The following is a 16,200-nucleotide window of genomic DNA, read 5'->3' on the forward strand; positions in this document are numbered from 1 at the left end:
GTTGCGCGGAGGACGGCCGATTTTTGGCTCTCTCATTAGGCGACCGACGCCCAGCGTTGTCCTTACCGGCGGCTATACCCGTGCTCACTAGATTTTTTTCGTACGGAGGAAAAGGAAATGTTGGTATCACCAGATTTTTTTTCGGTACAAATCTAACAATATCAATTTTTTGACTTTACAATCGAGATACTATTGCTCAAATCTTTCGGCAAAGTTTGTTTTGAAATAGGCATGAGAAGGGGTGTGCTTATTTGTTTTATAAGCTAAATTTTAATACGGAGTAATAATTAAATAAAACACAACATGAGACTACTTTCTCGAGCACTACTACGTGTCTCTCCTCTTTTTCTCTCCTCGACGATCCCCTCACCCGAAAAAATGGCGACAGCCACGAATAGAGAGAAAGAGAAGCCATGAGTCCCCGTCCATGCAGCGAGATCAGTTGGTCGGTTACAAGGACGGATCGATCGGAGATAGAAATTAAAGAACTATCCATGGCAGGCTGATCCCGATCGAATCCATCCGTCGTCAGATTACCACCAGAAGTATTCCACACCGATCCTATTTTTTTCTGACGGCGATCAAGAATTAATAATCCACCGGCGGCGAGGGCGGCGGCGGCGACAGAGAGGACGATCGACCCTCCCCGTTGGTCGCGATGGCGCGTTCAAGCGCGGACGACATGGACCTGAAGCGCGCGTGCGAGGCGGGCATCCTGAGCAAGGAGAAGGTCCCCGAGAAGGTGGTGCTGTCCATGCGCGTCGCCAAGGGCCGCGTCGGCCCACCGCGGGGATTGGGGATTGCCGGCAAGCTCACCTCCCGCCACAACCAGGGCATGGCCAAGCCCCGCGTCCTCGCCGTCACAAGTGAGCATCTTAATCGATCTATCTATCTTCCATCTATCATGCATTCATGCATCCTCATGCATCTTCTTCCTTTTTTCCACTGCGTTCGTGTGGTGGTAGCCAAGCCGAAAGGGCAGAAGACCAAGGCCTTCTTGCGAGTTCTCAAGTACTCCAATGGCGGAATCCTCGAGGTGATTAATTTCTCGAACCTGATTAGTAATCAGTTCAATCCCTCGAGTATAATTAGGAGTGACAGATCGATTCCGTACTTACATACATACCCCCATCGATTACCAGCCAGCAAAAGTGTACAAGATAAAACATCTCCACAAGGTGGAGGTTGCTACCAGTGATCCCAGCGGCTGCACCTTCATATTGGTATATGCATATCCCTGTTTGTTCATCGCAGTTAATTACTATGCAAAACTACCTCCAGTCACGGCAAAATGAACTCTGCAAAGAACTGTGTATCTTTTCTATGCAACACAGGGGTTTGATAACCTCAAGAGCCAGAGTATTTCGCCTCCTCAGTGGACGTTGCGCAACAAAGACGACAGGTGACGCATCAATTGTTTTAACTCTACATATGTCGCGGCCATCAGTGTTCCATTCGTTTCTGTCTGCATATTAGGTATCTGCATCTTGCAGGAACCGGCTGCTGATGTGTATTCTCAACCTGTGCAAAGAGCTGTTGGGTGGCATCCCCAAAGTTGTTGGTATGGACATCGTCGAGATGGCTATCTGGGCCAAGGTACACACACGAATAGTTTCTTCTTAGGAAATGTAAGAATGTCTTACTGAACATTCCCACCAGTAGAAACTTTCAAAATGCGATTACCACGATATTCCTGAGAATTACAATAGTTAAGGAATGTGTAGTAGACGAGTGTTAAATGTCAACTCTGTTTTGCAAACCATCGTTTCTCCGATAGCTCAGCATGCAGATCAGGATTTGTGTCGCTAGCAAGTGAGGCGATGAGGTTGATAACAGCTTGTAGAATTCCTTCAACTTCATTGTGCTCTCAGTATGACTAGTGAGAATAACCTTTGAGCACTGGATCCTGCGATAGTCAGTTCGGAGTGGAGGACTTCCATTGGCCAAAACGAGAGTGAACCTGTAGAGTTTTTATAGAGTTCAGGCTTTTTGCCTGTTTAATTTTCTTTCTTGATGCGTTGCATCTTTACCCCTGTAACTAGAGTTTTCCCCATTCTCTAATGCAATGAGCAGAGCACCTATTTTTCGTCGTAAAAAATTAAGAGTGGAGGACTTGAGTTTTCGGTTCAGCGAGTGGGGTACATTTTTCTGTTCGGATGAACTGGAATTAGAACACCAGTTCTTTCAAATCCAACGGTATTGGCCAAGTGTCCGTGTCCAACAAGTATAGGCTCCAACTTTAAATACAGTACCCTCCAGTTTCAACACGACTCGGCACAGTCAGGAAATGCCAAAGTCGTGCATCCAGGCTCCGACTCGCAATGGCGCCAAGGTGGAGGGTAAGCTGCAGCCTTAGCAGTTGAGTCCTCACGGAGGGTAAGCTGGCCCGCGGACTTCTCCTAGCAGCCACTGATCTTGCCATAGGCTCTAGAGAGATCGGAGTTTTGCACCTTGCTTGTCGCCACTGCATGAAAGCTATTCGATGAAATGCCCAGCAGAGCAACAATGCAGTGACCGAGTGAGTTGCATCTTGTTTGAAGATATCAGATCTTGGTAATCATAAAAAAAAAAGTCATATTTGACCCGTCGAATCTTGCTAGCTTATTTTTCGGTGTGCCCTTTACGCACCAGTTTATGCAAAAAAGAAAATTTATGGCAAATTGATCATATGTATGGCACTTTCAGCACCGCAATTTGGACCACTTGCATTTACAAAAAGTACCAATGGCATAAAACAATACTAAGCTTTATCATGGATAGATTGTGTAGTAGTAGTCTAGCCGGTTTTTCGACTGCATCTATGTTTGAAGTTGTTACCTAGGACACATAATCCATACTCCTCATGGTGAAGGCAGATATACATATTCCTGTATTTTACCTGTACTTGGACTATTTCGTTATTCAACACTATCGAAGATGTAGCATTTCAGACTCAGAGTTCCTATATCATTTCGCACAACACGAAGCACAATGCTAAACTATAATGCAGGAGAACACTACTACAAAGGTTACACAGGTCAGCACGAAAGATGGCCCCATTGAATCTGTATTTGGAGAGGCTGAGTCACAAGTTACCGTTGAAAAGGACCTGGTTTCACAAGCGGAGGAAGAGGACATTGAAGCTCTCCTTGGCACGTAAGTTACCGAATCTGTTGTGACTTACTTGAGCATCTCCGTGGAACAGAAACTTCAACTTTTTCATGAAAATAGGATAATGATGTTGGTCATTTTATTAACACAGCTATGTCATGGCAATTGGTGAAGCAGAGGCATTTTCAGAAAGGATGAAACGTGAACTTGTAGCTCTGGAATCTGCAAATGTTTATGCCCTCATGGAAACAGAATCTGTTGTGGAAGAGGTATGTGAGAATTTTCGCTATTCTGTAGATGCATTCTCATTTTAGATGACAATTGGGGTACTATTGTTCCTTTGTGTAGAACCCAATGTCAATTCAGTATCTGACATTTGGCTTTTAATCTCATGTATCCCCGTTATCATGAGGTTCCCACCAAAATGTTAGTTATTTGAATTTTATACTACTTCCGTCCCAAAATAAGTGACTTGGCTTTGTCTAGATAGAGATGTATCTAGAGGCATTTTAGTGTGTAGTCTCTAGATACACCCGTCTCTAGATAAAGTTGAATCAATTATTTTGGGATGGAGGGAATATTATTTTCAGTTTACCCTTCCATGGAAGAATAATAATTATCCGTACGCACCTCCTAAAAGTAGCCATGTTAACTTTTTAAAATGAGCTAAGATGGCCATTTTCATGAAGTAAGAAGACAAAATGCCAAGTTAATTAGAGGTAAAACTGGGCAAAAAAACCAAGATACACCCTCTAAGCCGGCCATCCTGGAACATGGCAGCCTACAGCCTGCATCATTGACCATCGTACTACCAGCAATAGACTCCATACAGTCCATGCAAAGATTAAATAATTATACCTGATTTATTTTTTCTTGACCATGAAATAGTAGGAGAGCCCCCTTTTGAATTGTATTTTATTATTGTGAATAACCACATTTGAATGTCCCAGTTCTAAACTTAATTTTACATTGTTATACATATTATTTATTGTCAGAAAAATCTAATGCCTTACAACTTCAAGTTTTGGGTTCACAGGTGTTGCAGGGCTTAGAAGTAGCCAGTATATGTGTTGAAGATATGGATGAGTGGCTTGGCATTTTCAATATAAAACTCAGACATATGAGGGAGGATATACAATCTGTAATTTTCCTTGCCTCTACTAACCTATATTTGTGAACTATATTATCTTGGTTCTCCTAATATGTTAATCATGTATATCGCTTCATCATTGCTTGATACCTCTAAATGCCAAGCTTTGGTACTGTCTTCAGCTAAAAGAGATTTTAATCATTTTTCTTGTAGTGTTGTTGTCACAGGTTCACAGCTGTGTTTACCTTATCATTTGGAACTCCAATATCTGGAAATCTAACAGTTAACAAATATGATGGTTTTTTTCCTTAAGAAAACTATAATTGACTTTTCTCTTCACATATATATTTCATTGAAATCGTAGTTAGAAGCAAGAATAAGACAATCGTAGCAAATTATAATATCCTTTTACTGTTTTAGAGTGTGTTTTCTGTAGGTACGTGGGTTGAAGTCAATGAGTAGAATATATATTTCATCACCTTGAGTATAAGATTAAGTAATACCTTGCTTTGACTTTGCAGATAGAATGGCGTAATAACAGGTTGGAGCTGCAATCTGTTAGTAATGTGGCATTAGGTGAAGAGCTAGACAAATTGCTTGTATTCTTGCAAATACCACCTGAGGTTAGCACTGAATAAGCTCCCTACTCTATCTACCTATGATATGGTAATTACCAAACTCATGTGATTAATCATGGTGTAGTACGAGGAATCATTGACTGGAGGCTCATTCGATGAGGGTAATATGGTCAAGAATACAGAAGCCTGTGAATGGTTGACCAGTGCTATAAAGAACCTAGAAGCGTCCAATCTGGATCCATGCTATGCAAAATTGCGTGCTGTATGTTCTCTATTTTCCTTGTATCGTCATTTTTTGAGTCTTGGTGATTACCTTGCTCAAGTGTTTCCTTAATATTTTTTTATGCATAATTATTTTGGCATATTCCAAAAAATTCTCGAAGAACTCCATTTGCTGCTGAGCTTCCCAATGTTTTGGACCACATAAATAACATTCAAATATTAATGTGTACACAGTAAATGCATCCATCTACTAGAAACCTGGAGAAACTTACAGCAAACAAGTAGATTTTTCCAAAATGGAAGCTTGCTGAAATGATGTAGTCACCACACATAAAATTACACATGAATATTTTAGAATCGCTTCGAAGCTTTGCTCTGTATTTTTTTTTCTTATGTAAAGTGATAGCAGTGTTCAGAAACTCATACTTTTGAAGCTGATATTCAGTTCCTTCACAAGCTAAGTACTCAGTTTTTTCCTAGTTAACTTCCCTAGGAATTTCCAGTATCGATTGTACATCCTATCAACATAAAAAGTATCTTAGGGTTCACCTATCCATAGATCAAAGATTCAAGATATTTAGTTTTAAAGGTTTCCAAAATAATGTTTTCTCAGATAATGTGCATTTTCCGTTGAAATTCATACAGGTTAGAGAAAAACGTGCAGAATTTGTACTTCTGAAGTGCACATTTGTTCGGAGGGCAGCAGAATTTTTAAGGAATTACTTTCCAAGTTTGATTGATTCTATGCTAAATGATAAAGGCAACTTCTCTCAGGTAAGATTGGCTCCTATAATTGCAAAGATTTTTATTTTTGGATTAAAATAGGACTTGTGGGAACTTAACTGTAGAAACTTGCAGAAAGGGCAACTGCAGAGGCCTGACCATGCTGATATGAGGTACAAATGCAGGAAATATGCACGGCTTCTACAATTCATCAAGGTTACTTACATGTCGTCTTGGTGTGAGATTTGTCCCTTTGCAAATATGGAATGATTTGTTTACTTGATGCTCACTTCATATTATATTTTTGTAGAGTCTGGACAAAAGTTGTTTGCCCCCTTTGCGGAAATCTTACTGTCATTCTCTGAATTTGCTAATTCGAAGGGAGGTAAGGTAGTTTGTGTGCTTTCTCAAGTGAAACCTTAACTGTTTACATTTCAAGGTACATGATGAATCAATTTGGTAGAGCTGCTATGACTTGCAAAACAAAGACTTGCTTTTGCCATTTTTTATTACTGGACATTAATTTTGGTTTCACACGTACGCCAACAATGGCGATTTATCAACCGTCAACTTGTGTGACATGCCATTAATGTGAAAGTAAAGAGTATTGAGGAAAATGCCACACATCGGGACAAGCAACTTATTTTTTCGACAAAGGGAATATATTAATATCGCGAAGATACCAATTACACCCAGCCTCTGCAACATCGTCATACACTACTGGTAGTACGGATGCACACATCCAAAAAAAAGAATAAGCTAAAAAGAAGTAAAAACCACGACGAGCATCACTTGGCAAGCGAACAAATAGACTATACTGGAAGTCCGAAATCCAAAAACAGCTGAGATGGGAATCCCTGTGCCATGATGTCGGCCAAGAACTACGTTGACAACACTTGAAGAACCCCTATGTGACGGAGGGACACCTTCTCGCGAACAAAGAGGATGTTGATTTGGATATATTGTGGGCATTGATGTTACACAGGGTTTGAGCCCATGTTGACATGGCTGACATTGTCGCAGAAGATGATAGTCCCTGTTTGGAGGGGATGATGGACCTCATGGAGCTGGTGGATCCAACACTTCAGCATTGAAGTGGGAGACAGAAACCCAACGCCCAGAGGACCATGTAATTAGGTTGTCTCCGAGATATGTATAGTAACCGGATATGGAGTGGCTAGTGTCAGGCCAGCCAAGAGAGCCCTTAACGTAGAGAAGAATCCGCTTCACAAGGTTGAGATGAGAGGCTCCCTGGGGTGCATGCAAGTACAAGCCAAATTAAAAAAAAATCCAGTAAGTTACCTGTTTTTCTACTGTCTAGTGTCGGCCTCGTTGTGGCGTGCCTAGGCGTTATACACGTACATTGTATGGAATAACTGTAGCATGAGGAAAATTTATATATAGGTTGTACTGGGAAAAAATACGGAGAACCAAGAGATAATCTAGTTGGGTTGATCTAACCCATTACAGCACTGGCCCATCTACCAGTTCTCCTATTGATAGAAAATTAGGGTCCATCCCTCAAGCCACCCCTTTCTCCTCATTGCAGTGATGGTAACTAGGTAACTTAGCTTGATTCCTTGTGGAAAAGTTCAACTCCTCATATGAATCAGTTGATTTTTCGTTGAAGTGGCCCAGTCATCACTGTAGAGTATGAATCCTTTTGGGTAGGTCAAATCCTCACCGAGAAGGTTGATACCTCGCCTCAGAAACATGATTCCTCACCGGAGAAGGATGATTCCTTACCGAGGGGCCTCGCTAACTGATTTTTTAAAACCATTTTAGGCTAAGGTGAGGCGTTATGCTAACGCTCAACGCCTGAATAAGACTAAGTTAGTGCCTTTTTAACATTGGCACGAGTGCGCTTGTTCTACACCATGTTAAATGTCAGGGCACATCAGGTCCGAATAATTTGTGTTACTCCATAAGGAGGATCCAGTGGGTGTCGGTCCGCTTGGCATAGGGTTTCAGTTGAGCATGAAGGAGATTCATGAGTACTGTCGCTGAAAGGCAAGCTAGTGACAAAGATCCCAAGGAAATAGGTCCTTTTGGTGGAAAGTCCACTTTTTTTGACAATCAGTACCATGATATATTTATAGTAGCGAATATTACATGGTAAAGATACATGAGCTGACAAAATAAATTTTAAAAGAAATGAGGAAACCTTGAGGGTCTTCAAACTCTTTCTTTTCTAAGACACAATCTTGTATTTTTCGGAAGTCAACCATAGAAAAATAACATAGATGCAAAACCATAGACATGTAAATACCAATGAGGGTTCTCTCATAATTTTGAGCCGTAGTGCAAAGGCTAGGCACACGACGCAACCAATAAAGTAATCAACCAACATCAGCAACATTAGCAAGAGTACCAACACCAGTATCCGGAAAAGCAACTCAACATCCTGGTCGACGTCATTTGAAAACCGAGAGTACGAATCACCATTGTCGAGGAAGTAGCATCCGGGACAAATATTGCGAGGAATCCTCCTCATGATAATCATGAGAACAAATCCAAAATCGATCTGACGAAGCAAGATCTAAAGATCCATACCTAGAGAAAATTAATCTTCCAAAACCACCATTGACATCAGGAAGGAGATCTCATCGCTGAACGAATGGTGGAAGATCACTTATTGTAGACAAACCCATCTCCATTGATTCGGAAGCTAATAAGAAGACGGCTACCGGAACCCCAACCTAATCTATTAAAAATGCTATTTTTTAAATCTCCACTCATAGATCCGGTTTCCCACCCCTTCGGACGCCGGCAAGGCCCACAAGGGGGGGGGGGGGGGGCTGACGTATGGCGGAGGTGGAGGCGGTGGCTAGGTTTTATTAGAGGTGGAAAGCTCACTTAAACATTATGGATTATTTATTTAAGTCCATGGACAGATGTAACATAGGCAACTCAACTTTTTCCTAGCATGATCGCATGAAAGTTTTCTAAACCAACATTTTCCCCATATATTTTGCTAATGACATAAGTGCAACATGAGTGCTTTCATTTGCCCGTATCAGGAAATTCCTCAAATAGATGTTGTTTCTGAATCTCTTGTTGCCACTATTTAGAATGGTTAGGCTGTTCGTGTTACATTAGGGGTAGTACCCATTTTCTCTCAAAAAGGCATAGCCTTACTGGATCTCAACCTATACCACCCCATTTTTCTTGGATTTGGAATTCCGGCTTGTCAAAGCATAAGGTGATTGCTATCACCGCCATTGCCTCCATTTAAGCCTTAACCTTAGTGCCGTAGAGGGCAGTCTGCGGTGTCGTCTGCATGGTGTTGATGAGCTGCGTCTCACGGAGCAGCAGGACGGACCGCATCTGCATGAATGATGAAGGTGATCTGCATGGTGACGAGTGTGGTGATGTTGGCCAAGTGCAGATTGTCCAGATTGATACCGCGGAGGCAGGTCAGAATGATAGCCTAATTGCACACTCTTGAACGATGTCGCGGAGCGCATCGAAGATGGCCTTCACGCAGAGGCAGTAGGCGATGATGGTCAGGTCAGCCTGGACAGAATTACGTTTCTAGGTAGACAGCGTGCTTCATTTGGTTGCTGAGGAAGAGGTTGCGGATGAGCGTGTATGCCTCGTGAGCCATTTGCTCCTCTGCCATGATGATGTTGAGGATATCCTCGCTGATGGAGACACACAGCCACGAACCAAATTTGTTTTTTAACACAAGTGAAGGACCCAAAGGATCCAGTAGTTGCATTTACTCAAAAACGTGGGCGTACACGTCCTCCAAATGAAAGAAAAATACATCGCAGTCCTGAACTTTTGCAAAAGGGTACCCTAAGAAGATAGTTGAAAACGCCATCGGGACCCTCTCCACTAGACGTGTAGACAAGCTCGACGCCATGGCTGCCCGCACCGTCGCCGGTGACGATGCCACTTGGAGACAGGAACACACTGATTACCGCGATAGAGCTGCAAAAGACCCTCCCCTTTGGCATGCTTGCTGAGAGGGAGAAGATGGAGGGCCGCCTTTCGGCCATGAGAAGCAACGGGGCGCTACCCTTTGAAGAACCGGTGCGAGGACATACTCCCCAAGGCCGCCATTCGACAAGAATAATCAGCGGAGATAATGCGCTCAAGAGGAACCCAGAGAACCTCTAGATCCGAGCCAGCGCACTAGAAGTGGCCACCGCGGGACCTTGTTTAGGAGCTCCTCCTGAGTAAAGACCTCCGAACGCCGCTCGCACATGTCGGAGTAGAACACCATGAAGCAGAATCAGAGCAACCCGAAACAAGTCCGTCCTCCTTTTCTCTTCCACCTACATGACGACTGAGAAAAGAAGAGAAGACTGCCTCATCGGCTCAATCTGCTCCACAAGTGACATGTGTATACCATATTGGGTACTCGACATTACCATCCCTGGTGCGGATCCAGGAAGGAATATGCGAAGCCCATGAAGAATCCAGCACTGAGCCGAAGCTCAGGAACTATGTAAAATAGGCAGGCTCGGCCCATATCGAGTAAATAGAGATACCGACATGTAACCGACCCGAGTGCGGATCTGTGAGACCTAGCCCACTATATAACGGCTAGGAGGATCCATCGGGGAGGGGATCCAGAATCACAATCACGCAACACCCCTGTAACCCTAGTTTTGCAATACAATGTCGGCGACATCACCCTTGATTTCGTCGGATACTTGGTTTGTTTGACTAGTCTACGAAACCACCAGCGTTCTCCTTCCATGAAACCCTAAGTCCATAACTATGGGCATTGCTAAGGTTACCCCTTGTCAACAAGCAAGCTTATTTGAGGAGACAACACCAGATCCCGCCTCCACCTCTGCCAGCCAGCATGGATGACCATCGCAAGGAGTACATAGGAACCACCATATGCCGCTTGCAAGCGCCATGGTGAAGCCCCAAACTGGCATAACGCTAAAATCTACAAGGGAAATCAACCTACCACTACAGCTATGTATAAAGATTTGCCGGCCTCCTAATCCATCACCGCACCGACTGGCTGAATTGTCGTGAGTGAGAGGAATAGGATCCGGGATATCCCAGGCGATTCTCCCGAACCAAATATGAAGTCTTTGCATCTCCATGCAGGCAAATGATCTGTCACGGTAACATGGTCGGTAAGGTCATACTTTCCTATGTGAGTGCGACGAGCATGTCTACTTAACCAAATTCGACGCCTTGAGGTTGAGGACTGTCTGCAAACACTAAGTGCACCCTTTCTCTATGTTTTGATGAAAAGACTGGCCTTGAAGTTTGTGTAACTTTACTAGCAATGCTAACCATGCTGAAAGAACAATCCACCAACTCGCTGACCACGACATATCCGAGCTTGTCGTGCCGAACGACAAGTAGCCTATGGGAAGGTATCCTGCAAAAAAAGGAAGAACTATATCTATAATGTATAATAGTACCTCCGTTCCAATGAATAAGACTTATAAATTTAGTTAAAAGTCAAACCGTGCTAAGTTTGACCATATATATAGAAGAAAATATTCACATTAAAATATTAAATAAATGTATTATGAAAGTATATTATATGGTGAATCTATTAATATTGATTTGGTATCATCAATGTTTATGTTTTTGTCTAAAACATTGGTCATATCATTGACTTTTAATTAAATTTATAAGCCTTATTCATTGGAATGGAGGGAGTACAACCTTAGTTGTTTTGTAAGCATTTTTTGAGCCATGCAGCAATATGGAAACTGGAACATAACATAACATGTGTATGTATGTATGTTTGTAGGCCCGGGAATTTTCTAATGAGCTCCGATCTAGTTCAAAAGTATCAAAGAGCAGCACACCATTGTTTGAGGGTCCTGCAGGTGCAAATCAGTCAGCTGGTATTACAGATAGTTCTGCAGATGCGTACTCCAAGATGATTACTGTATTTATTCCGCTTCTTGTTGATGAGGTTGTTCGTAATTCTATGCATTTTTAAGTCCTGGTATGATACTATATGTCACATGAAATCTTTTTCATCATGCATATTCGTGATGCAGAGCTCGTTCTTGGCACATTTTATGTGCTTCGACGTTGCATTGGATGCTTCAGATAGTGAGGAAAATAGTACGCCTCCAAGATCTTCAGAAGCCTCTGGGAGTAGTGTCAAACCAAGTAAATGAGCCACCGACACTTAAGTTAAACAGTGTTCATGATGATTAAACTATTCATGCTTTTTGCATGCTATAAAACTATCATCTTACCAATATTTCCAGGTACCAGTGCAGCTGATTTGGGAGTGCTGAACCAATGCTTACAGGAGTTGCTCGATGGTATTCAGGTTGGTGTTCTTGTCTTTTCCACTTGTAAATTTTGGTGACAGGTTAAATACCAAAAGTTATTTTTGGATAAATACGAGACTAAATTTAAGCTATTCCAGCTGTGGAAGCTTCACATGTTTTACATACCATATTTTCAGGAGGACTTCTATGCTATAGTTGACTGGGCATTCAAGCTAGATCCATTGAGTTGTATAGCAATGCACGGCATAACGGATCGATATATTTCTGCTCAGAAGGCAGAGGTTGCAGGATATGTGCCTGTGCTTCTTGATGACTTGGAGACAAGAATAACCATTTTGTTTGGCAGGGTTTGTCTCTACCTCTAGGTAGCCTCGCTCGAGACTCTGTTTCGTTCTTTACTGTTTAATTTTTTGGGGCAGGACAGTTCGTCGATGATGCATGTTTCCAGATCGAAAAGTATGAGCGAAATGTAAGACAAATTGGAGTGGTGCCATATATTCCCAGGTACATTGTTATTTGTTTCAAAATACTTGTGCAAAATCCAGAAAGGCTAGTGTTTAGCTTAACGTAATGTGTAGCTAGCTTATGTCTATATCTATATGTAGTTTTTCACTGTTTGTTTTTTATACATAGGTTTTCTCAACTTGCAGCGCGTATGGAGCAGTATATCAATGGATCCAGGGATCTTGTTGACCAGGCATATACGAAAATTGTAAGACTTTACTGCAATGCGGAGCATGTGTTTCTCAGTGAACAAATTATTTTTAACTAAAAACCATGTTAGATGATAATCACTGACAGTTCTGTTCAACCTAGTTCAGTACTACTAGTCGGAACTATAATTACACTATATAATAAGTTCCTGATTTAGATAATATTTTTCTTTGACTGAAATAGGTTACCATTATGTTTGTGACTCTGGAGAAAATTGCTCAAGTTGAGCCCAAATATGTTGATATAGTACTCTTGGAGAATTATGCAGCTTTCCAGCACAGGTTTTGTTTCTTGCCTTTGTGCACCTTCCTCATACAACATTTTCAAGAGTTAACACCACTTTTATAGAAATGCTGGATATCTATGTATGTTTATCCAGAATACCTAATGGTCTCGACAACTCATTAACCTGTTATATTATATCTGCTGTACAGTCTATATGATTTAGCGAATGTTGTGCCAACACTTGCTAAATATTATCATCAAGCCAGTGAAGCTTATGAACAAGTACTTGCTCGCGCCATATTAATCTTGTTATATATATTGTAAGTTTTTTGTAACTCCTTTTGGTTCCATACTGCCTTTGGCCATGTATACAGGTAGGCCTCTATATTACCTCATTCCAACATTTTTTGTTTATTTGTTTATTTCAGCACTTTGAAAAGTTATTCCAATATGCTCGGAGAATTGAGGAACTGATGTACAACATGAGTCCTGAGGAGGTAAGTAGTGCCTTTAGGTTTGCACTTCTTTTCTCGAGAAAACGCAAAAGACTTTTGTGCTTCATTTCATTGAAAAGATAGAGTTGGTTACAATCCTCCTAGGTTTTGTACTTCAATTTGATACTACCTCTGCTCCTAAATATAAGAAGTTTTGTGATTTAATTTGAGATACCAAAATATCTTATATTTAGAAATGGCGGGAGTACCTATATATATCATAATTTCCATGCTGCTCCGGTGACTTCCTATTACCTCTTCAGGATTCCCACCTTAATTTTGTAATCCAATTAAGATCAGGGTGCATGTCTTGATCAGTTTATCTAATCTCAGTAGAAAAGCGATATACCACTTATATATATGTCACAACTCACAACCCAAAATAATATTAAATTAGTTATGCTGTGATATAATACAAACAGGAACACAGAAATACTACAGATTCTTTCCCTAATGAAACTTCGTATTGTTCTATATTCACGCACCAAGTTGTAAGATGAAATCTCTCATGTAAAATATGTCGCTAACATGTATTTGCTTGCCGTACACATACATTCCCTTGCCTAACTATTTAATGTATACAAAGTTTGAGTACTCCAGGTTTAGTCCATGTTGATCTTTTCGTTAATATCTATTTTCCATGGATCTTCCTTATGACATAATTGTACAGATACCGTTCCAAGTTGGAATGTCGAAGGTAGATTTCCGCAAGATGCTGAAGTCGAGCCTAACTGGTGTATGTAAAGAGTAGAATAATTTTTCTTCTGTTTCCTATGAATCATCTCAACTGATCTAAAAACATATTTTTGACCATTTTCATTTTAACTTTATGACAGCTTGACAAAACAATCAACGCGATGTATAGAAAACTACAGAAGAACATAACCGCAGAAGAATTGCTACCTTCTCTATGGGAAAAATGCAAGGTATTCCATCTTCTTCACTTTAAGACAAATAAATAATAAACAAGGAAACTCACCATTGAATATTTTAAGGACGAAAGGTCGTTTCCTTTGAATAGATTGCTCGATTGAAATAATGGAAGCGCTAGTGCTAAAAGTGCTAGTTCCAGTGGTACTTATAATTTCATATTGGCTGGTGCATTTGATCACTGCACCCACTAAAGTTTAGCTTGTAATTATCGAGTAGTCCATTCCAATTAACTATGAGAATTATATTGCTAATTCTATGTTGTGTCATTTCTTGGTTGCAGAAGGAGTTTCTCGATAAATATGCGACCTTCCTCAAACTGATTGCCAAAATATATCCCAATGAAACCGTGACATCTGTCAACGATATGAGAGATACCCTAGCAGCTCTGTAGGAACTTTGCTGTTTGATTAACTTTACAAGGTAACTTTGCCCAATTTTCCTTTGGTTATTGTATCTTGCTACTTACTTTTTCTTTTGCATGAAACTTATTGGTATTATCTGTTCTTTCGAGTATGGCGTATGAGTTTTTTTTTGTAACATGTAAGAGTATATTCATTTCACACCATGCATTCAGGTAATATCATTGTAGAGAGGACTGAGCCGATCCGGGTTTGAGCCTGAGCGAGTGAGGTGGTTGTCGGCATGCTTCACCGACAGCTCGTGATTATGTAGAAGCGTATCTAAATTAGCAGCAAGAACCCAATGTTGTTGTTTTTTTGTCCTAATTGTGAAAAAAGGAGGGCAGTGTTCCAACTACTTTTGCATGTATGTAAGAATAAAAGTAACACTGTAGATTTAGTCAGACTTAATCATGCATGTATTCTGCGTTTGCACGTGAAACATAGCACCCGCGTATGTTGGCAAGTGAGCTTGCTAAAGTATTTTCACAAATGCAACCATACTATGTGGATGATTACATGACATCGCAATGTTGTTGAAAACTGTCCCAATGAGTTTTAAGTTCTCAAGAAAACATTAAAAATTATTCATGGTGCACACGTCCATGTAGCCGTCTTGCATCCCATGGAAGAAGAAGAGACAAAACAGCTTGTACTGGCCCGTGGATAGGCTGAACCCCATGGCGTACGAGTGCCCGTTCCTTGATTTAGCCTCCGGCGGAGGGGCAATCTTCAACATCTCGCCGGCGATGGGGTTGCAGACATAGAGGCAGCCTTCGACGCAGGACTCGAAGAGAATGAAGCCGTTGCAGGCGTTAGCGGGACCATACGCTCTCGCCAGGCTGGTGACGTGGCACAAGGGCTTCTCCATGGAGATGTTTCGAACGATCATGTCGAGACCTCTGAAGTCATCTCGAATCTCCGTGATGAGCAAGGTCTCCGCTGCGGTGCCGCCGCCGGAGCCGGAGACGACGTGGGCGGCCTTGCCGTGGAGTCTGCGGAAGGATGGATCACGGAGGAGGATGGACCATAGCTTGGAGACGTAGCTGGATCGGGCGACGTCTCTGGTCGGCAGCTTCAGCAGGATCATGCGCAGAATCTCCTCTCCGATAGTTTCCATTGTTGAATCCTGAATCCAGTCGATCTACTCTTAGGGCTTTTTTTTTTTAGGTTATACTCGTATATATAGTTGATTGATGATGTACAGATCGCGTCGCAGCATTTATATTTTACAAAAGAAACGGCGGCCGTTTTGTTTGTCCTCGTCGCGCGTTGGAATGCTTCTGGGTCCTCGGCGCGCTAGCTTCGGCCTTCGGTTAGCTCTCCGCGCGCACGTGAAAATTAAGCGCGAACGAATCGTCCCTCACTCCAGCCAACGGAACCAATTAATGATGAATCGCATCGCCTCCTCCTCCTTGCTGTCATTTATTTCTTTTCTTTTCTCTCGCGTTGCGCTGCGCTGTATTTATATCTTTTCTCACTCCAGCCAATCAAAAA

General features: G+C 41.7%; 1 pseudogene; it reads left to right on the forward strand.

Moving 5' to 3' along the window:
* Positions 1–368: 368 nt before the first annotated feature.
* Positions 369–15,018, forward strand: LOC124703664 (annotated as a pseudogene).
* Positions 15,019–16,200: the final 1,182 nt, after the last annotated feature.

The sequence above is a fragment of the Lolium rigidum genome, chromosome 3 (genome assembly GCF_022539505.1).
Source record: "Lolium rigidum isolate FL_2022 chromosome 3, APGP_CSIRO_Lrig_0.1, whole genome shotgun sequence".
Lineage (NCBI taxonomy): Eukaryota > Viridiplantae > Streptophyta > Magnoliopsida > Poales > Poaceae > Lolium > Lolium rigidum.